The 24,593-nt window shown below is 38.3% G+C and overlaps 1 protein-coding gene across 1 annotated transcript in view; it reads right to left on the reverse strand.

Moving 5' to 3' along the window:
• CDK17 (cyclin dependent kinase 17) overlaps positions 1-24,593 on the reverse strand; it is a 103,006-nt gene extending 78,413 nt beyond the window's left edge. Inside the window, exon 1 of the mRNA XM_066262072.1 lies at positions 24,325-24,593. The gene's annotated coding sequence lies outside the window, so the exon portion shown is untranslated. The remainder of the gene's footprint in view (positions 1-24,324) is intronic.

A 24,593-nucleotide genomic window follows, 5' to 3' on the forward strand; every position in this document is an offset into this window, starting at 1 on the left:
GGTCCTCTGTCCAAAAAGGCTGAAAAGCCACTACTCTAAAGCCATCCTTCAAACAATCCTCAAATCTAACATCTGGTCTTCTTGGTTCATACACCAAAATTAAGTGAGCTATGCAAATGAAAAGTTCCTGAGTTTCAACACATAAACTCAAGGACAGAAACATTTAAAAAAAATTTTACGCCCTTGCCAGATAACTCAGTTGGTATGAGTGTCATCCTAAAGCACAGAGATTGCTGGCTCAATCCCCAGTCAGGGCACATACAGGAAAGGATTAATGTTCCTGTCTCTCTCTCCCTTCCTCTCTTGATAATATCAATAAGTAAAATTTTAAGATAACCAAAAAACTTTGTCCTTCCCTAAACCCATCACATCACTTAACCCAAAAAATTGTTATCAATACATCAAGCCAAATTATTTCTCATTGTGTATTTCTAAACTAACACTATACTTTATTCCTAAATTACATAAAACATTCTACTATACCACATCACCTCAAAATGAACTAAAGAGGAATGTCAATCTACAAAACTGAAAGGATCACACTTCAGCACATGGTGGCCCATGATAACTCCAGTGATGTAAAGATATCCTGTGAGGCTCAGCTAATTATTCATTTTTTGTTTTAATTTAATTTTTATTTTTTATTATTCACTTTAGAGAAAGGGTGGGGGAGAGGAGCAAGAAGCTTCAACTCCCATATGTGCCTTGACTGGGCAAGCCTAGGGTTTCAAACCAGTGTTCTCAGTGTTCCAGGTCAACGCTTTATCCACTGCACCACCACAGGTCAGGCTCATTCACTCTTTTAACTACCTCCTACCTCCAACAATAAGAAATTTAAAAAGCATTTTAGATAGATATTTAAAAGGTCACATTCTCATAGCTACTGTAAGAATGAAACTTCAATTCCCTTCAAAAATAATCTAATCCTATATCACATGACACATTTTCAGTTATGAGCAAATAAAGGATTACGCATTATGCACTGTCTTTCATGTTTTTAAAATACAAGTCTCACAAAATCTACTTTCTAAATATTCGTGCAGGTTTACATTGAGAATGTTCTTAGCACACGTGGCACATGGAGAATATAAATTTGCTCTTCATGTTTAGAGAAAGTAAGTATGTAGGCAACCTTCTAGACTTTCACTCCAGTAGACCTCTGAACTGTACAACTGAATATGCTATTTTGTCATTCTGTAATTTATGACAATAATAGTTTGCCACATTAAAAAAAAACTAACACTTTATCAAAAGCTTTCATAACACAAATTTGGATGGCGGCCAATTTTTCCCTGGCAACATGGGACAACTTTTGGCAACATGTTAAAAATGCCAGCACTCATCTACCTTCTGATACTGTTTTTATTTGGGTTAGGGAAGGGCTGTTTAAGAAAAAGAAAATCACTGTAGCCTGACCAGGTGGTGGCGCAGTGGATAGAGCGTCGGACTGGGATGCAGAGGGCCCAGGCCTGAAACTCTGAGGTTGCCAGCTTGAGCGTAGGCTCATGTGGTTTGAGCAAGGCTCACTAGCTTGAGCTCAAGGTCACTGGCTTAAGCAAGAGGTCACTCAGTCTACTATAGCCCCCCTGTCAAGGCACATATGAGAAAGTAGTCAATGAATAACTAAGGTGCCGCAATGAAGAACTGTTGTTTCTCATCTCTCTCCCTTCCTGTCTGTCCCTCTCTGTCCCTGTCACAAAAAAAAAAAGAAAAAGAAAATCACTCTTAAAAAGTGGTCAGTTAGTTTTGAAGATCTGGAAATATTCCCACAGAAAATGTCTTCTAGAGCTGAATCATTTATCAGTTTACCTAAAATATGTTACACTATCATCACCTTCAGAAAAGCCCTCTTGCAATTTTGAAGGAGAAAAAAAAAAATTAATCCTTTTCCACATTATTGGCTAAATGGAAAATTAGAAATGGCTCACATACCAATCTAAGAGGGAAGGGGGCATAACAATGAGCCTATTAACAAATCCACTTAATTGACTTTTATAAGATCTACAGTAGAAGACAAGGTATAAGATTTCAATCAAAAGATTAAGAAAATGTGTGCCTGACTAAACTTCATAGCCACACTGGTTTTTTCAAATTTTTTCACTTTTACTTCTAGGATTTCCTATTCAGCTGATTCCTTATTTAGGAAAACTTGGCATATTAGAAATAGAAAAATTTAAGTACTAAATTAGATTAACACAAAGAAAAAAGAGGGTAAAATGTGAATACACACTACAAATGACAAACTTTAAAAAAAAATATTCAAGCGTTTCCTATGATAGAGAAAAGTATTTTAAAAGAATAATACCTGAATTACCCAGAATTCTGACAAACAAGATACTGTTCTGTGATCTGAATGTCTCCCTTAAGTGGAATTAAGTGGATTCTAATTAATCAAAGATTGAGTATGTGGGCCTAGAGTCTCTCTCTTTGCTTTATTACTACTATCTGTTCACTCTTAATCCTCAGAAGCTAAGGTAATATATTCCTATATTTAATTAACACCTATGGTGAAATGCTAATTACACACAACTTTAGAACTGGTTGATAAAGAATTTACAGCACATGGAAGATTCATTTGATATAGCCAAAATTGAGAGTGAGCCTAACACAGGTACAAATCCTGGTTCTTTCATATATACATTGGGGAGAGTGAGAAGTATGACTTTGAGAGAGCCAACAGTATCTTTTCTCTTTGAAAGAGACAAAACAATACCTCAAACTAAAGTGAGATCTAAATTAGAATGTATGTACTATACCTAGCACACTGAATGCATTCAACAAATGTTACTTCTACTGGACAGTTCCAAACTGTGAACAGCAAATATATGTACTGTATATAAAATTGAAGACTACATGCCACTGACCTTTCCTCAATCACAATAAAAATGAGAGTAAATAAGTTTTATGGAGTAATGTGGGAACAAGTCGGTAAAATTACTTCTAAGAAAATATTCTTAATTTCATATAACAATCTCGCAAACAGAATTTCCTACTAGGCAATTCTTATGTGAAGAATGTCATGAAAGACTGAATAGCTCTATAAATACCCTATATTTTGTACATGCACAGAACCATTGAGTGAAAATCAACATTAAAGCCAATAGATCTTTCTCTACCTAGGCATATAAGGCCTTTGTGTTCTAAACCTACTACTACTTTTCAGCCACATCTCCAGTAATCATATATTCCTGGTTTTCTTCCAGCCACTCTGGCCACTCTTTCGCTGGTTTATTCACAAACACACACACACTCTCTCTTTCTCTCTCTCTCTCCCCCCCCTCTCTCTCTCACACACACACATATACACATGGGGGGGGGGGAGAAAGGGTGTGGGGAGGAGAAGGGATGGGGGAGAGAGATGGGAGAGGTTAAGGGGGGGGAGGGGAAAGAGGTTAGGAGGGGAGAGAGGTAGGGAGGGGGCAGAGACAGAGACAAAGAGACAGACACCAGTCAGTATACCTGTTAAAAGTACTAGATAGAACTCTTAAAGCCCAAGTATTTTTCTTCTCACTCTATTTTCCTCCTTTGGCAAACTCACCTAGGTACATGAATTCAATCTAAACAACTCCCAAATTTCTATTTCTGACCCTTTGTAACTCTTTTTCTGAGCTGCAGATGCCTGTATCCAACCAACTGCCTATTTGGGTATCTCAGACTCCTTAATTATCAAAGCTAAGATTCATTCTTTAGGGGAAAAAATTCAATGTCAAACTGCTTACATCAAGAGAATGTACTGTCTGTGTAGACGGGCCTAAGAATTAGACTTCTCAATAATACATTTTCAGGTTTACTGTGGTACTGAAAGGGCACTGAGAACTGAAACAGTCTGCACCCAGGGTTTACATCTACGTTAACATCACTATTCAGCTGTCTTCAACAACATGGCTCTACTATTCCAGGAAACCGTTGCCCAGGCAGATAAGAGTTGCAAATAACTTCATTGTTCATTCCAGGAACTTCCCCAAAAAACCCATATAAACCAACATCAACTTTTCAATAAATAGCAGTAAATGACTGTTCACTTTCCAAGACTTTGAAAATCTCACCTCAAAACCATTGATTTGGGCCCTGGCCAGTTTGCTCAGTGGTAAAGCATCAGCCCAGCGTGTGGATGTCCTGGGTTCGATTCCTGGTCAGGGCACACAGGAGAAGCGACCATCTGCTTCTTCACCCCTCCTCCTTCTCTCTCTCTCTCCTCCTCCTGTAGCCATGACTTGATTGGTTCAAGCAAGCTGGCCCCAGGAGGTGCTCCCTGGCCTCTGCCTCAGGCACTAAAAACATGGCTCAGTTGAGCAATGCCCCAGATGGGCAGAGCATCACTCCCTAGTGGGCTTGCTGGGTGGATCCCAGTCAGGGTGCATGTGGGAGTCTGTCTCTCTGCCTCCCTTCCTCTCACTAAAAAAAAAGAAAAGAAAGAAAACCATTGCTTTGCTATGTCTATCAATCCTAAACTATGATCTCATGGCCATTACTAATTCTAATCAAGCTCCTGCATTGTAGTATCTGCCTTAAAGACTCCAAATCCTCAATAAATGTCCCAACTTTGCTCTCTCTTCCTACTTTGCTATTCTTTCATCCATACACAAACACATACACACACACCCTTCACCCAACAGAGCCTATCAACTCTGTAAAGCTGGTATTTTCCTTACTATGCTAAGCAATAAGCTCATCGGGTTATTTTTGGTGGTATTTTCCAGGAACCAACATTCCACAGCAAACCACATATTTTCCCAAATGTTTGGTAGAATTCATTCAGCACTACCAGTTTCATCACAAGTAGTGTGAGGAAAAAATTAATATCTTTATAAAAAGTTATAAGAAATCTTCACCAAACATTAGGCAGCATCCACTGACGCTATTGGTTCCAGATTCGTAATGAGTAATAACATCAGAGGGGCCATTAATCAGTGAGAGGTGCTAGCTAAGGAAGATGGGAGATAAATTACAGACAAGTTTACTAATCTAAGCAGTAATCTTAGGAGAAATAGGATAGGGGGAAATTGAATTGATCTATGAATAATCCACAACACTAATAATTAGAAGAAAAAAGTACTGTTAAATATACTTTAAGTTAGTTAATGAAAAAAACTTTAAAGTTTTCATTACTATAAAATTATTTGTAAACCATGATTTGAAATTAAGACATGATATGCTGAAAACATTTTCTAGAAAGTTAAGACTTCTCTCTGCTTGACCAGGTGGTGGCGCAGTGGATAGAGCATCGGAATGGGATGCAGAGGACCCAGGTTCAAGACCCCGAGGTCACCAGCTTGAGCGCGGGCTCATCAGATTAGAGCAAAGCTCGCTAGCTTGGACCCAAGGTCGCTGGCTCGAGTAAGGGGTTACTCGGTCTGCTGAAGGCCCGCGGTCAAGGCACATATAAGAAAGCAATCAATAAACAACTAAGGTGTCGCTTCGAAAAACTGATAATTGATGCTTCTCATCTCTCTCCGTTCCTGTCTGTCTGTCCCTATCTATCCCTCTCTCTGACTCTTTATGTCTCTGTAAAAAAAAAAATTAGTTAAATTAAAAAAAAAGTCTTTATTAAAAAAAAAAAAGACTTCTAACTCTGCCCTATGGATAGTTCAGTTTGTTAGAGCATCATCCCCATACACCAAGTTGTAGGTTCAATCCCGAGTCAGGGCACATACTAGAATCAACCAATGAATGTACAAATAAGTGGAACAACAAATCCATGTTTCTCTCTGTCTCTCTCCCCTCCTCTCTCTAAAGAGCCAATAAATAATAAATTTTAAAAAAAGAAAGTTGAGACTTCTAATCCACCAACAATAAATATATAAGCACTTATTTTCCTATAAATAAATCATTTAAAGCAGTGGTCCCCAACCCCCAGGCCACGGACCGGTACTGGTCCACAGACAAAGAATAAATAACCTACATTATTTCCGTTTTATTTATATTTAAATCTGAACAATGTTTTATGTTTTAAAAATGACCAGATTCCCTCTGTTACATCCAAGACTCACTCTTGATGCTTGTCTCGGTCATGTGATACATTTATCCGTCCACCCTAAAGGCCGGTCCGTGAAAATATTTTCTGACATTAAACTGGTCTGTGGCCCAAAAAAGGTTGGGCACCACTGATTTAAAGCACCTATCAAGCCACAGGCATGTTTCCAGAATAGTAATTTGAAAGAAAGGGTTAAGCATTCAAAATGTCTCAATGATTGGAAGGGAGGATTCAAATATTAAGATCTAAATGTAAAAAAGGAAACCACAACTAGTGGAAGAAAATATGAATAAAAATATAATCTTGGAGTAGTGAAGACTTTTCTAACTATATTTCAAAATACAGAAACAGAAGAAAAAATTATACCATTATATAAAAAGGAAAAAATTTTACACTGAAAAATCATAAATGATCTAATAAATACACGTACATCACATATAAAGGACTAGTCTCCCTACAGAGAGAACTGAAACCAAGAAGAAAATGACCAACAACCTATAGAAAAATAAAGAACATGAGAGTTCCCAGAAGGGGCAGAGGATAGTAAAATGCCCATTAAACATAAAAAATACTCAATGTCACTCATGATAAGAGCAGTATAATAGTCTGAGCTATACCAGCTCTCATCTATCAATCTGGCAAAATTCCAAAAGTTTGACAACACATTCAGCTATTGAGGCTATGGGAAAACAAGCTTCTCATACATACAGGTAGTAGTACAAAGTGACAATGTGGCTATATAGCTAAAGAAATACAGAAGCATCTACTTTTTCTAAATAACTTTTATTTTTTATTAATAATAAAAAATAAAAGTTTAAATTTGCAGAACTGCACAGATAGTACACCACACACCTAGTTTCTGCTATTAAAATCTTGCAGCAATTAATGAACCAAAACTAAAACACATTCTTTAGATTTTATTAGTTTTTACCCAATGCCCTTTAATATGTATACCCCATTACAATATAATCGTTATGTCTTCTTGGCTGATCTTAGCTGTGACAGTTTCTCAGACTTCCCTTATTGTAGATGACCTTGACAGTTTAGGGGAGCCCTGTTCATCATTTTGTAGACTATCCCTCAATTGGGATTTGTCTTCTTTTTCTCGTGATTAGACTGGGGTAACAGTTTTTTGGAAGGAAGACCACAGAGGTGAAGTGCCATTCTCATCACTTCATCCTAGCAGAATGATTTATTTATGACTGTTAATATTAACTCTCTTAGATTGTTCAGGCTGCTATAACAATATACCTTAGACTGGATGGCTTATCAACAAGAGAAATTCATTTCACACAGTTCCAGAGACTAAGAAGTCTAAACTCAAGGCCCCTGCAGATTTTGGGGTCTTTTATAAGGGATCTAATCCCATTCATGAGGGTACCACCCTCATACAGCACAATAACCTCCCAAAGGCCACACCTCCAAATATCATCTTATTGGAAATTAAGTTTCAACATATGAATGGACAAACATTAGATACTAATAGTACATATTTATATTTATAGTACCTATTGTATATAATATTTATAATATATATAAAAAGAATATAAAGTACAATATTTATAGGATTAAACCTTGGTCACATGGCTGATATAGTACTTGTCAGGAATTGCTTATGCCAAGTTACTCTTTTCCCCATTTTCCATTCCTTAAATGGGGAGTCTATCATACTTCCTTGAGGACTATCTACATAAATTATTTGGAATTATCCTGCACAGGAGATTTGCCTATTCTCCCTTATCTATTTATTTATTTACTTACTTACTTACTCATTTATTTATTACAGTATAGGTTCATGAATATTATTTTGTATTTGAATCACAACCCAACACTATCTTATTTTGTTGCTCAAATTATTCTGCTATGAGCTATGGGGAGCTCTTTCAGTTGGCTCCCGTGTTCCTTTTACAAACCTCATTCATTGTTTTTGAGTACTTCCTTACTTTCCAGCCTTATATGGTGCTCTCGGTTCACCTTGTACATTTACTACCTGTCCCAGTCCTGGAGTCAGCCATTTCTTTAAGGAGCCCTGTTCCTTTATGGGAGAATGGTATTAGAAATGAAACTGTTCAGGCAGCTATAACAATATACCTTAGACTGGATGGCTTATCAACAAGGGAAATTTAGTTCACACAGCATAGGAGAATGGTATCAGAGACCCGCACTAGGTATGCTCATTGTTACTTGGGGTGTCATTTCTTCTAGGCCTGTTCAGCAATGAGAGCAAGGAAATACATGTGTGTATAGAAACATTTACCCTTTGACTTAGAGATCCTTGTTCATATAATCCAATTTCTTTATGCAAGTACAAAATGTTACATGTTTGTTATTCATTCAACAGTGTAATAACAAAACATAGGAAACAACCCAAATGTCCACACAGGACTGAGTGAATAACAATGGTATATCCATGGAAGTACTATTCAGAGAGTAAAAATAAAGATCTTTATCTAGATATGAAAAAAAACTCCAAAATAAAATATAATTTTCTTTACATATGCAGACAGAAACATTGAAAGAATATACAGAAGAAATGTTTACCTATAAACGGTATGGGAGGAAACACTGAAAGGAGAGAAAAGGAATAAACAAAGACTTCTTTGTGTACCTCTCTCTACATACTTTGGAGTTTTTAATCATTATTACCTTTTCAAAAACTGAAGTTTAATTTTTAAAAAGAATCTAAAATGCCTACAAAAGTGTTAAGAGTTGAAGGGTTCAGATTACAAAAGGGGAGGGGAGATAATTTCTGAAGAGTAAATATATTATGAAATAAGGTAGCTCTAGCTTAAGGGCAATTACATACCAAAACTTCAGTAAAATGGAACTTAGTTGACTTTAAAGTACTGAAATGCACTGTAGATGCTAAAATTAGTCTATTCCCCAAATATTCTAGGTATTGATTTTGGGGAGAGGAAAGACAGAAAGAGAGAGACAAAGAGATGGGGGTAAGGGAAGGACTGGGAAGCTCCAACTCATAGTAGTTGCTTCTTGTATGTGCCTTGACCAGGGCAAGCCCAGGGTTTTGAACCAGTGACCTCAGAATTCCAGCTCCACCCTTTACCCACTGTACCACCACAGGACTATTCTCAGAACTTATAATAACTGAATTATTATTAAATCTATATAGTATTGCATGACTACCTGCAGAGGTAAATAAGTACAAAATCATTTGTAGAGGCACAATTATTATTTGTCTTCTTGATTAGTATGCTGACACAGTTAAGCTAAAAGATCTATTATTTTAATACACTATAAATTTACCAGTTTTACCTCTTATTTTCCCAACAAAATAGTAAAACCAATTTCTAGCATGTGGAAACATTTCCTTATTGAGAGAGAAAAATGGCAGAGAGTCTGCAAATTAAGTATGTTATTTCTGAGTGCTCCTAAGAGACAGTAAAATCATTTTTATGTCTCTGAGGTGAACCAAACCAGAGAGAAAAAGACACAAGTAGCTCTTTTTAGATTCCCAATGTAGGAAAGCAATCCTTTGAAGCCACATCTGAAACATTAACATATCACAAATGGTTGCCCACTCAATATTCAGAAGTAGCTCCTTTGTAGATGCTTATAAAACTTTTCCAATGGCTTCACTGTAGAAAAGATTATATTCTGCCTTTAAATGTTCAAAAGCTCAATTCTATAGATGAATAAAACACAAACTCTTTACTAGTGTATCTTCCTTGTTTATCTCAGCTTCTATCACTACCTTCTACAAGCAACCTTTATTTCTCTATTCCTACTATATGAAAATACTTAATAGGCTGGTGAAGAATAGAAATTGTTTTAAAAGAATGTAAAATCTCTTTTCATTCCTCCTTTTTACATACTTCTCTTCGTTTGTAGGAATTACTTCCTTTCTTCTCTTTCCGAATACTTGTAAAGCTAATTATCTTTAGCCTCACCTCCTCTGAGAAAACTACCTGGCTAAATGTCACTTGCCTTCACAGGGCAACTATAATGTTCACCCTTGATGACAGAATGCATAAATAAATTATAAAACCTATCACAATTTACCTAATTTTTACAGAGATGCTATTCACATAGTACAACCTGAACAATGAGTAAATAAATATAAGGCTATCCTGGTTCTTGATGCAACTCTTATAGATATGCTGACATATTTAGGATTGAAGTTTTATTGTCAAGAGACTATATATAATATATATGTATAAGTATGTATAAAATATCAAAATTATTGGGAGAAAAAACTGAGTGTCTTGCCATGCCAGATATTAAGGTATATCATAAAGTAGTGAAAATTAAAAGAAACTAGAGCTAATGTAAAAGTATATGGATCACCAAAACAAATTCTCAGATTTAAAAAAATAAAACCTTGCCTGACCTGTGGTGGCACAGTGGATAAAGCGTCGACCTGGAAATGCTGAGGTCGCTGGTTCGAAACCCTGGGCTTGCCTGGTCAAGGCACATATGGGAGTTGATGCTTCCAGCTCCTCCCACCTGTCTTTCTCGCCTCTCTCTCTCTCTCTCTCTCTCTCTCCTCTCTAAAATGAATAAATAAAATAAAAATTAAAAAAAAAGAAAAAATAAAACCTTATATATCAATTTGATATAAAACAAACAAAATAATGACAATAATAAGACTGTCAAGATTCCGAGAATAACAGTCTCTTCCTCAGCAATTTGAGGGAAAAATGCAGAGAGAAAAATCCAAGAAATTCAAATACAGTGTGTCCATAAAGTCATGGTGCACTTTTGACTGGTCACAGGAAAGCAACAAAAGACAACAGAAATGTGAAATCTGCATCAAATAAAAGGAAAACCCTCCCAGTTTCTGTAGGATGATGTGGCAGCATGTGCTGTGCGCATGCACAGATGATAACGTAACACCATGTATACATTGAAGCAGCCCACGGCCATGCCAGTTGGGGAGTGGACGGTACAGAGGAAAGTTCAGTGTGTTCTGTGGCTCGCTAAATTCAAATCCGTGACCAAAGTGCAATGTGAATATCGGCGCGTTTATAACGAAGTGCCACCACATAGGAATAACATTACTCAGTGGGCTAAGCAGTTGAAGGAAACCGGCAGTTTGGTGGAGAAACCCCGTTCTGGTAGGCCATCAGTCAGTGACGAGTCTGTAAAGGCTATACGGGATAGCTACCTAAGGAGCCCTAAAAAAATCTGTGCGTGAACCCACATCGAATGGCACTGCATAGCTATGAAACTGGGAGAGTTTTCCTTTTATTTGGTGCAGATTTCTCATTTCTATCATCTTTTGTTGTTTTCCTGTGACTGGTCAAAAGTATACCATGACTTTACAGACACACTGTATAAGCAATGATATCTTTCTACAAGTAAATTATCAAAAGCAAATATCTTAAATATTAGTGTTACTAAAAATAAATGTGGCACATCACTAGTGGCACTGGTACAACAGACCTTACCAGAAAAGGTTCATAAGCTTTGATTTGGGAATTCTTGTCTGTAAGTCTTTGTACCCAAGGAAATGTAAAATGGAAGTAGGAAGATGGTGTGTCACATGCTAGAGTTTGTCCCAGCACAACCTAAAATTGTGAAAAGTAATAATTTAACAATTATCAACCACTATAAAATGATTAAACTTCTTTTGATGGATTGATGTAGCCCAATGAGAATGATAACCAGAAGAATTATTTGGTACCATAAAAAACTTGTGTTCCATTTTATAAAAAGGATTATTTTCCTGTCCTCATAAACTTTGTTTCTTTATTATGCTGTATAGTAATTTGTTTCTATGACTGCCTTTCTCACTATATTGTGAGTTTCCCAAGGGTGGAGAACCTTTTCATCAACTTTATCAGTGCTATCACATTTTTTTATTGTTTTGTTTTTTGGTACACAGTAATTCTTAAAAATGAAAATATGACCACGTATTCCCCTTCAAGCCTGACCTGTGGTAGCATAGTGGATAAAGTGTCAATCTGGAATGCTGAGGTTGCCAGTCAGAAACCCTGGGCTTGCCAGGTCAAGGCTCATACGAGAAAAAACTACTATGAGTTGATGCTTCCCTCTCCTCCCCACTTCTCTCTCTCCTCTCCCTAAACTCATAAATAAAATCTTTTTTTTAATAATTTTATTTTTTAATGGGGCGACATCAATAAATCAGGATACATATATTCAAAGATAACAAGTCCAGGTTATCTTGTCGTTCACTTATGTTGCATACCCATCACCCAAAGTCAGATTGTCCTCTGTCACCCTTTATCTAGTTTTCTTTGTGCCCCTCCCCCTCCCCCTTTCCCTCTCCCTCCCCCCCTAACCACCACACTCTTATCAATGTCTCTTAGTTTTACTTTTATGTCCCACCTACGTATGGAATAATGCAGTTCCTGTTTTTTCTGAAAATCTTAAAAAAAAAAGGATCTGTTCAAGATCCTTCATATCCTTCATGACTTGACCTTCAGCTTTACTGGTCAAATCCTTAAAAATAAGTATCTAACTAATACTAAATCAAAAACTAAATATAACCATTGAAAAACTTAATTGGTAGTCAACTATATTCTCACAAAGTGAACAACAGGGTCAGATGATTCTACTGGTGAGTTCCATCAAACTTTAAAAAACCAAGAATTTCCTATCAATTTCTTTAAGAGAATATAACAGGGGACATCGCTTGATTAATTTTACTAGGTTAGCATAACCTTTGATATCAAAACCAGATAACAGTACTATAAGAAAAAAATTATAGGGTAATTCCATCCATGAATTTAGATGTAAAAATTCCAAAGTACAACCAAACTGAAAACAGCGATATATAAAAAGAATTATGTCTGAAATAAAACTTACTGCTTGCAGATGATATAACTGTATACATAGAAAATATAAAAGAATTAAGAATTTAGTTTCAGCATTGTCTTCAAAAGGTCTCTTCACATTTTAAAGATTTGCTATGTTTTAATGTATAAAAAGGCTCTTAAACAAAAATACTAAACTCTATATATGAAAAAGAGATAAATGGAGTATTTGAAGGTGATAATCACTGCTAGGGTACTTAGAATATGGTCCTTTTTCTACATTATTATACATTCTTATATTTTAAAAGTAATTTTCAAAAACATAATGGAGACCATGCAGTAGAAAACAGTAAGACTCTAGTAAGAAACTTTTGAAGTAACTAAACAAGAAGGTATGAGAGTCAGGTGGCTCTGTTGCCTTAGGAGCCTATCTAAGCAAACCAAAATCTAAGCCACTTGAATCTGAGAAAATGAAACAACCAATCACAAACAGCCAGGTATGCTTTCACAAATAGGGCAACTGCTTAAGCTATGGAGCCAATCAAATAATATCCTTGCTTTGCTTCTACTTCTATATAAAAACCTCCTCCCATCTCCTATTGATGTATTACTCTTAACAAACTTTGGCTTGGCACTTCCTAATTCGACTTTTATACATAAATCTAAGAACAGCTCCCCCAAAACATAATAAAACTAGAAAATTCAAAATAGAAAAAGAAAAAATAAGATGGAATGATAAAGGTCTACTCAATTAGCCATACTTTAAAATTAATTTATATGTAAGTGGTTCCTCCCCTTGAGACTGCTAAACCCTAGAAGTATTTCTAAAACCTAAGAATTGCCTGGAATATTTAAAAAAATCCAAACTCAAGAGATTCCAATTCAGTTGTACTGGAGCAAAGCTTGAGATTTTACACAAACACACCTAGCTATTTTTCTTTATTTTAAAATCAACAAGAGTACCTCTGAAGTTCAAGGCACTGACCTAGAAAAACAAACAAAAATGTAAGATAATAAACAGTAAGCATCCAAATAGATTTTATGACAAAAGGATAAAATGCAAAACCAGTTTCTTCTTTTGATGGATACATTATATGATGTGTTATTCTGCTTTGACTTCAGAAAACCCTGAGTCACAAGCAAAAGTCATTAAGGAAAGCAAATACTGCCTAGGCTGTGAAGATGTCAAAAAAGTGGCACAGTACAGGCCTAAGGAAGCGGTAGAGACGGCAAACAGTTACAAAGAAAATTTGGTTAGCCCGAGGAAAAGTGTAATCAGGAAGATTATGACAATTTTATTTCTAATTGGTCATTAGGTAAGAAGCAATAAATAGCCTACATTATTTAGCTCACTGGCCTATACTATCCCCTCCCCCCAATATACCTAAAGGATGAAATATCCACCTATTAATAACACTAATACATTGATTCTCAAATTTGGTGAGAGTAGGGAGGCATATTAGAAATGCTAGGAAGTATGTAGTTTAAAAAGCCAGAGAAATTGTTTTTATATTGACTCAGTTGTCCTTGTGAGCCACTTATTTAGACAATTATCAACCTGAAGAATGGATCAGCTAAACAATTCCAGTTCTATCACCAACAGTTCATTCCATTATATTCAAGAGCAATAAAAATAGTTGCTAATGGTGAGTGCTTACTAGGTGCCAAGTACTTTGCAAAGTGCTTTACCTGTTACCATTTCATTTAATTCCCACAATCCTATGAAGCAGATTCTGACATTTCTCAATTTTATAGAAGAATCTGACCCTTAAGAATTGAAGTAAATAGCTCAAGTTCACATGGATATCACTTATTACAGTAGTCCTTATAGGGAAAAAATGAAAACATAACTATATAATAAAAATGAGTTACAGATTTAAGAAAACAAGGAATTGGAGGAAAATGTAAATGTAAATAATAAGAGTATCTGGAGAAAGTAGGGGGGGCAAAAATCCATGCTTACAAACTTATGAACAAAATATTGCAAAATACAAAGCTGACTCCACTGTTCCTGAAATGATAAAAGGTGGGTAAATAAATCCTGACCTTGAAAATTTAACCAATATAAAAGATTGTAATGTTTTAAGACCATACAAAAGTTGAAGAATATTTTTTTTTGTATTTTTTTCTGAAGCTAGAAACAGGGAGAGACAGTCAGACTCCCACATGCGCCCAACTGGGATCCACCCGGCACGCCCACCAGGGGGCGATGCTCTGCCCCTGGGGGGGGGGGTCGCTCTGCCGCGACCAGAGCCACTCTAGCGCCTGGGGCAGAGGCCAAGGAGCCATCCCCAGCGCCCAGGCCATCTTTGCTCCAATGGAGCCTCAGCTGCGGGAGGGGAAAGAGAGAGACAGAGAGGAAGGAGAGGGGGAGGGGTGGAGAAGCAGATGGGCGCTTCTCCTGTGTGCCCTGGCCGAGAATCGAACCTGGGACCTCTGCATGCCAGGCCGATGCTCTACCACTGAGCCAACCGGCCAGGGCCGAAGAATATTTTTTAAAGCACCAAATCTCACAAATTATAAAAAGTCACTTTTAAATATCACATCTTAAATGTTATTAAGCCATACTATCTGATTTCTAAAATAAATCTAGTTCTGTAATAACCTAAACATGGGTATAATTTAAAATTCAATTATAAACCTCAATAAAACATCTTCAATTTAAAAAGTAGATGAGTTTTTATTTAATTAACCCTAATAAAAACAAGGCTCCCAGTCAACTGTATATATAAACAATCAGGATAACAGGAAAACATTAAATACATTGTTCTATTCGTTTGAGTGCAATTGTCAAGTCCACAATTAAGTCTGGTACTATACAGATAAACAGCTAGATTTCATTAAGAATGAAATTTTATCTTGGCCCTGGCCAGTTGGCTCAGTTGGTAGAATGTTGGCCTGGTGTGTGGATGTTCCGGGTCCAACTCCTGGTCAAGGAACATAGAAGCGCCCATCTGCTTCTCAACCCCTCCCCCCTTGCTTCTCACCTGTGCTCTCTCTCTCTCTTCTCCTCTCCTCCCACAGCCATGGCTGGATTAGAGCAAGTTGGCCCCAGGCGCTGATGATGGCTCCATGGCCTCTGCCTTGGGCACTAAGAAATGGCTCTGGTTGCAACAGAGCAAGGGCCTCAGATGGGCACAGCATAGTCTTCTAGTGGGCTTGCCAGGTGAATCTAGGTCAGGGTGCACGCAGGAGTCTGTCTCTGCCTCCCCTCCTCTCACCAAATAAAAATAAATAAATAAAAATAAAAAATTTATATGAAAAGAATAAAATTTTATCAATTACACCAAATTTTAACTTTTGATTACTGACCAATGTTTTCAGACCTTTGGAAATCGGTTTTACATGGAATTTGTAATTTTATATTTCCAATTTGTCAAAAAATAACAAGTTAGTCCTGGCTGGATAGCTCAGTTAGAGCATCGCCCAGAAGTGCAGAGGTTGCCAGTGTGATCCCTGGTCAGGGCACATACAGTAACAGATTGATGTTCCTGTCTCTTTAATCTCTCCCTTATTATCTTGCTAAATCAACAATTAAAAACTAAAAATATAATAACAAGTTAGTACAGCTCACATGTAAAAAGGTCCAATAATGCCAACTTATTGACCCTCTACCTCTAAGTTGGCTCACAAACTGTTTCCAGTCTACTCTAAAACAACATGTATGAGTAGCTCCAATACCCCCCAATTCTTGATGGCTTTTTATTCTACTATCGAAATTAATTCTTGGGATTTTATAAGATATGATTAATCTAACCCTAATTTACTAATACATTGTTGTTTCTCCTAATTGCATCAATTCATTAATACAATTAAATACAAAATAATTTGGGGGACATACTGAAAGTAAAAACAGCATGGTCTCTGTGAAGCACAAAACCAGCCAAATGGGAGAGTGGGAGAGATGTATAATTAATTACAATGCAATGTGTTAAGTACTATAGTAAACATAAATGCTATAGCAATAAACACCAAAACTCTGCCAAAATGGGTCAAGGAAGAGTTTGAAGGAAGTGACATTTATCCTTAAAATTGAGAATTTCGGTCCTGGCCGGTTGGCTCAGTGGTAGAGCGTCGGCCTGGTGTGCGGGAGTCCCAGGTTCGATTCCCAGCCAGGGCACACAGGAGAAGCGCCCATCTGCTTCTACACCCCGCCCCCTCTCCTTCCTCTCTGTCTCTCTCTTCCCCTCCCGCAGTCAAGGCTCCATTGGAGCAAAGTTGGCCTGGGCGCTGAGGATGGCTCCATGGCCTCTGCCTCAGGCACTAGAATGGCTCTGGTTGCAACAGAGCAAGGCCCCAGATGGGCAGAGCATCGCCCCCTGGTGGGCGTGCCAGGTGGATCCCAGTTGGGCACATGTGGGAGTCTGACTGCCTCCCCGTTTCCAACTTCAGAAAAATACAAAACAAAAAACAAAAAAAAACTAATAATTTCTCTCCAACTGTCACAGCACTATAGTATCAACATTTCCTCGTCTTCGCATTCTAGCACTGACCAGTGCCAGTCCAAATATGGAGGGCACTTGAGACATACATGGATGGATGGATGCATGCATATGCATGCATGGACAGACGAATGCATGGATGGACGGATGGATGGACAGGTGGGCAGACAGGTGGGTAGATAGATGGCTGGGTGGGTGGATGGATGGATGAATATCTAGGAAGGACAGAGGGATAAAAAGACATCTAAATATACAGAAAGACTAAATAATTTTTAGTTTAAAATGGGGCAAAATTGGAAGCAGTAATTCAGATGAAGCATTCCAAAATCCTCACATATGAAAATGACAATAAGAAAAGATAAATCTAAAAGATATTTAGAAAATAAAATTAACAGGATTTGGCATGACTAAATGGACTAGGTAGTGGCAGGAAAAACATAAGAAGCTACGAACGGTCAGGCTGACTGTGGTGCATTCACTGTGATTAGGAAATGGAGATCGAGGCTAATAAAAGTTTAGCTCAGGGCCCTGGCCAGTTGGCTCAGTGGTAGAGCGTCAGCCTGGTGTGCACGAGTCCCGGGTTCGATTCCTAGCCAGGGCACACAGGAGAAGTGCCCATCTGCTTCTCTCCCCCTCCCCCTCTCCTTCCTCTCTGTCTCTCTCTTCCCCTCCTGCAGCCAAGGCTCCATTGGAGTAAAAAGTTGGCCTGGGCGCTGAGGATGGCTCCATGGCCTCTGCCTCAGGCGCTAGAATGGCTCTGGTTGCAACAGAGCAATGCTCCAGATGGGCAGAGCATCGCCCCCTGGTGGGCGTGCCGGGTGGATCCCAGTCGGGCACATGTGGGAGTCTGTCCGACTGCCTCCCCGTTTCCAACTTCAGAAAATAAAAAGTTTAGCTCAGGTAAGGGAGCACTAAGAGGTGATATCTGGGAAGTAGAAAGAACAAAGCACTAAGTATGGATGAGACTGTCCAAGGAACATGTAAAACAAAAGAGTTGGGTTAACTACAGAACAATCCAGACAATCAATATTGCTGTTATTTCATGTTACATTACCACCACATTAAATTTTATTTTATAACATTTACAATGACTAAACACAATGCCATGGACACAGCAAATACTTTAAAAGTACTGATTATACCCCTAATTAGAAAATCAAATTTATTAAGAAAAATAAAGCCATAAAATATCAAGTCTTAAATATAATTCAGCAAAAACACTCAAGAGGCTAAAGACTGCTTAAGGAATCCAAAATTTACTTCAAAAAATCAATGAAAAGTTCGCCTCCTCGTCAAAAATAGCAATACAAATCTGTTAAAATAGTAAAATCTGAAAATTATGTTACATTTTTTTAAAGTCTATTTTTAAAATAACACTTAAATATTAACTAATTTAAAGGACAATGCCTCTAAATTTGAAATGTTTAGAGTCTCAATGTTATTACTGGGTAATTTTTCACAAATATTATCAATTCTTACCAAACTTTATGTTATTTTTGACATTAATACACACTAATAACAAATATTAACCACCCATTGTAAGAATGGCTGTATCTCATTTACCATTTAAGAAGAACAAAGTGAATTAGTAACTAACCTAGAATATAGTAAAAGATAAATTATTCTTGAGTCCTTTCCAATTCTTTACAAATATCCATACAAGACTTAGAGTATTCTTGAAAGTATAAATATTTACACTAACAAGTTACATAAAAGAAAACAAGCCTGTGCTATTCAAAGATTGACAATTTTTTTTTTGTATTTTTCTGAAGTGAGAAGCTGGGAGGCAGAGAGACAGACTCCTGCATATGTCTGATGGAGATCCACCCGGCAAGCCCACTAGGGGGCAATGCTCTGCCCATCCAATCTAGGGCGCTGCTCCTTGCAACTGGAGCCATTCTAGCTCCTGAAGTGGAGGCCATGGAACTATCCTCAGTACCTGGGCCAACTTTGTTGCAATGGAGACTTGCTGCGGGAGGGGAAGAGAGAGAGAGAAAGGAGAGGGAAAAGGGTGGAGAAGCATATGGGCGCTTCTCCTGTGTGCCCTGGCTAGAAATCGAACTTGGGACTTCCACACACCGAGCCAATGCTCTACCACTGAGCCAACCAGCAGGGCCATCAGATCCTTTTAATTAACTTTTTTTTTTGTTAATAAGCTTGTTGCTTATTTATTTATTTATTTCAGAAACAGAGAGTCAGAGAGACGGACAGATAGGGACAGACAGACAGGTAGGGAAAAAGATGAGAAGCATCAATTCTTCATTGCAGCTCCTTAATTGTTCAGTGATTGCTTTCTCATATATGCCTTGATGGGGGGGCAGGGCAGCTAAAGCAGAGCGAGCGACCCCTTGTTCAAGCCAGAGACCATAGGGTCATGTCTATGATTCCATGCTCAAGTCAGCTACCCTGTGCTCAAGCCAGCGACCTCAGGGTTTCGAGCCTGAGTCCTCTGTGTCCCAGTCAGATGCTCTCTTCATTGCGCTACCACCTGGTAAGGCTTTAATCAACTTTTCTTTAATGTACACACAAAAAAGAACCCAGATCTTCCATTGTTTTTCACTTTAATGGACTATCAGGTCAAGTCAATAAAATGTTCTGTTCTTTAAATTTGAACAATAAGATACATATCAACAAAACTAATTTGCAATTTTGGATCATAAGGGTTGGTTTGCAATATAAAAAGTTATGCCCTAAAATGTACAACCTGCTTTGATATTTCCAGTTTTCAGTGGTAGCTACATATCAATAAAAATACAAGATCAAAATTTACAATTTAATACTTAAGCAATACCAAAACCAATAGGCAATTATACATCTTTAGATCGACATAGAATTTATCTACTTTAATGCAAAATTTTCACCCAATTCTGAAGCAACCTACACAGCATGCATCTGGGCTGTCTTCCTTTTTATAGCATATGCTCAAAGAATGTAAAATAATTTTAACACATGAAAAATCAAAAGAAGTAAACATATAAGTAAAAATGAAAATAAACATATTTGTATCACAAAACCAGGTGTATTCAGCACCCATATTCATTTTATGCCCAAAGACTAATTGATAAATTCATAATTAAAAATAAATCTACAAATACTTGAAATATCATTTTCACATCTTGGTTTCAATTCATTTTGAATTATAAATATATCCTCCTTTATACATTCTGTATAAATCTATTTTTTAGGAAGTAAAACTGATTCAATGGACTTTAAATCTAATTTTGATGAACTCTACAGCACTCAACACTGAATTTTTAACATCTCATCCCTACGCAGGCACTGTGACATGGTTTGAATGCCTAAACAGAAGCCTTCACCCTGGAGACAATTACTTAACCTAAAGCTCCTGTTTCCTCATTTGAAAAAGAGGCACAATCAATGGAGGACGAAGGACCTAAAGCACAGCTTTAAAAGAATGTATTTTGCTTCTTACTAAGAAATTTAAAGTATTTGGCAGTAATTTAGTACAAATGTTCGTGTATGTCCTCGTGCCTCCTGACCATCCAGAGTACCACCGTACATGTACGTCCTTAAACTTTGAGCTGGAGCAGTAAAAGTAAAAGCTGGAGTAGTAAATGTATGTTCTTCTCGTTTCTATAAATTGGTTATCAAACAAACATGATTTTAAGTTAAATAAAACTGGAACTGGAACTAATTTCATTTTTTGAAAAAAAAAAACTCACTCCCAGGGGTCAGCAAGCATGAAAAAAATCCACTGCTCAAAGGGTTAAAAAAAAAAGGTGGCACAATATCTGTTAGGATGGGCTTATCGTGAGGATTTAACAAAGTAACACTAGGCATAGTAACCCAACAAAAGGTATGAAATAAGGTTCATTACTTTCACATAGCTTATATCAAAATATATGTTTAAAAGGAGACTTAGGAGAGCAAGATAATTTTCACTCATCTCAATATGCCATGGGTCTGTAAACCACCTCAAACACAGTATTTAGTATCATATGTCGCTACAGAATATAACATTTATAGTAGCATCCCCCCATTAGACTTAGAGGTAGATGTTTATTGATCTTCCAAATTGGCCAACAGAGAAAGAAAAACAGATTAGGAAAGGTAAGCTACACTCAGATATATCCAATACATTTTGCTGGGCCTTGGCAATTCCTCTTTCCAGGTCAATATTTTGCAGATATCAAAGCAATTACTAACTAAAAAGCCTGGGAACAAAATAATAACAAAGAATCCACTCATGACAGAATTCTTGGCTTAATATCACAAACATCTCACAATTCTTTTTTTAAAGTGACCCTAACAGGTCCTCTTCCCACCAGTTCAAAGAAATTACCAACATTATATGTCAAATGCTAGTAAGCTATATCAGGTTCTATTGAAGACTTTTTTTTTTTAATTTCACAGATGCTATATAAAGCTAATTTTTAAATGCCATAAACCTGTTTTTTATCTTTATTTAAAATGCAAAATGCCATAATCTGTAAAATGCACTTTAAATAACTTTCCCATGTGAAAACTTAACACATTCAAAATTCAAAAAACATAAAATTATTCTTCCTTTGAACGTATGAAACGAGGCAATTTTTAAAACAGATAAAACACTCTAAAGAATAGTCTTAAGCTGTATTTAACATGCCTCCCCCCCCCCCGTTTTTTACAGCAATAAATTCATTAAGTAATTATCCATGGTGAGGAAGTATAAAAGCTATTTAAAGAATGCCATGACATGATGCAATACTTTTTATAAAGACTAGAGAATAGTAATAATGATTCAAAATGTAGTGCCTTATAAATATTCAGCACTATTAAGCAATAACAAAGAAAATATCAGAAAAAAAATTTTACGTTCACAGATTTTTTTTTTTTAATATTAAGGGCCACGAACATCTTCATTGCAGAATATTTAACGCAGTTGCTCTTATGCTGTTATAGCTTCCATTGTTCACAAAATATTTGCAGCTTTTTAGTTATTTATTTCACCAGTAAGGGAAAGGTTAACATCACTGAAAATTAAGAAAAAAACAAAAGCCTTGACATAATAAAGTATTTTATATGCCACCTCTTTCCACTATTAATTGTTGGAATGAGTCAATATCTGAAAAGTAAAGAGATTAGCAAATATATACATTAAAATCTGCTTAGTCAACACAGCTATCTGCTATTGACAAAATAAAATTTAATTTCTCTATTTTTTGTAAAGCCAATGACTTATTTAGATTACTGGTATACAAAGCTACGTTGAGTCAATTCTTCCAATTTCATCCCTCCTTACTTGGTATCTCTTTTTCCTACTAGTAACCGGAATACATTTGGCAGGCTACACTATTTCAAATAACTAATGCTAAAAGTTCCTACATCAAACAGGCTTTACTTTTATTTCCTCTCCATATTTCAATGAGTTGTTTTGGGGGTTTTTTGCTGTAAACAAATCAATAATATATTTGCATAGTAATTCTAAAACAGATAAATTTAAAGACTCAGCTATTTTCTTTGAAGTCCAGCACTTAAACTGTTAATGTTTCTGGCCTATAATATAGTTTACCAGACAAAACAGCACTTTTTTATATTCCAATATTCTCTCTCATAACATAAAACAAGAATATTCCTTAAATCTAGCCACAGATTTTTCTTTTGTTCCAACTGTTGTTTATGAAACAATGTTAGAGTTACAGATGGTAGAATTACAAAGACTAAAATGTCTTCATTAACCAAACAACATCCCAACATTTAATAAGCTACCTACCTAGTCTCATAAAAGAACAAAACCAGTGATATTACAACTAGCTAATTTTTTCCCTTAAAATTCGGTTGAACCTTATTTCTAGCTTCAAGGGAAGATTTCCTTCTACTCAAGGCATCAAAGGTCTAAGATCCCATTCATTTTCTTCTGCCCAATGGTTAACCAAATAAGTCTAACATACAGTAATTCAGATTTGTTACTCTGACCTTCTTACACAAGCTTCTCTTAAAGAAACCTTGAAGAAAGAAAGAAAACAAAGTTTGAGGAAAGAATTGTCTCAAGCATTTCCTGATAAATGACAGGTCTGGCTTCTAGCTGACCCTAGAAATAGCCAAAACTCCAAGCGAAATTGGCCACTTCTGTATCTAGGAAATGAACTTGCTAACTAAAGAGGTGCTAAGCCAGGACCAACGACGTGTCTTTGGTGGACACATAAAGGACGAGCGCCACAGATTTCAGCTAAATGCTTTTGCCATTTTTGCAGAAGAAAAGCTAATTGTTAGTGGCCATGTGACATTACAAGATCCCAGAAAGGAAAGGGTGGGAGGAAGAAAGGAGTTCAAGGCAGTTCAGGGTCAGAACAAGCGCAGGCATCCTGTCATTAGCAAACGTTCCTCGAGCTGAAGGCAAAATACTGCTTACCCGAAAAGGAATGGGTGAAAAGTAGAGGGAGAATGAGGGGAAAACCAAGGGAGAGTCAATGTGGCAGTGAGGGGGTGAAGGGAGGAAGACAATCTGGAGCTCTCCAGCTGAGTTGGGGAGCAAACGCATCAGGCACAAAACGCCGAGAAAAGCGACTGCGCCGGAGACAATAGTTGGCAGCCCCCCATTTCCCTCTCCTGATCGGTTCCCTGGGTTTCCCACATTCCCTCCAGCCCTGCTCTAGACACCAACACTCAGGGGTGTGCCCACCGGCGGGAGCTTGCCCTGATCTTTGTCTCGCCCCGCGCCCACGCGCGGGCTGCTCCTCCCCCTCCTCCCCCGCGCTCCCACCCGCGCACACCCCCGGCGTCTCCAAGGAGCTGGAAGCACCGCGGTCGCCGCCTCGTCGCTCACCTCCCGGGGACCCGCGTCCCTTCCTTTGCCTCGGAGCTGGCCGCCCGCGCCCGCAGCTCCACCCTCGCCCAGGGGACCTTTGTGTCTCGGGGGACTTTCAACCTCTTCCCCCTCCTCGGCCTCGCGGCGACACCGGCCTCCCCCGGAGACCAAAACGGCAGCAAGCACCGGAGGCGGAGGCGGAGGCGGCGGCGGCGACAAGACATCCCACCCCCCGAAATGGGTCGGCGACCCGGGGTCCTCGCTGGACCCCAGAGGCGACGGGCACCCGCGAGCCCCCTGCGCCGCGCCTCCCTCTCGCAACTTGCCAGCCCGGCCTGAGACTCCAGCGCCCCCGCCAGCCGCCCGCCCCTCAGCCCGGGTGGGCCGGGCAGCAGGGCGAGCCCCGCGCCGCCGCCAACTCACCAGCAAGTGCGGGGGCCGCGTCCCGCGGCGAGGCGAGGCGAGGCGAAGCGCGGCGCCCAGGGAAAGCGGCTCCGCCGACGCCCGCGGCGACCGGATGCAGGTCCGGGTCCCAGCGGCTGGACGACCCGCGGCGTCTCCGAGGCGCAGGCCTCCCCGCCGCAGCCGCCTTCCGACTCTCGCTGAAGTGTCCGGAGCCTCGGGAGGGGCCGCTCGGGTCCCTCACGCGTTGCCAAGTCCCCGGGTCAACATGGCTCCCGGGCCGCCGAGCC

Source organism: Saccopteryx bilineata, chromosome 1 (assembly GCF_036850765.1).
Source record: "Saccopteryx bilineata isolate mSacBil1 chromosome 1, mSacBil1_pri_phased_curated, whole genome shotgun sequence".
NCBI lineage: Eukaryota > Metazoa > Chordata > Mammalia > Chiroptera > Emballonuridae > Saccopteryx > Saccopteryx bilineata.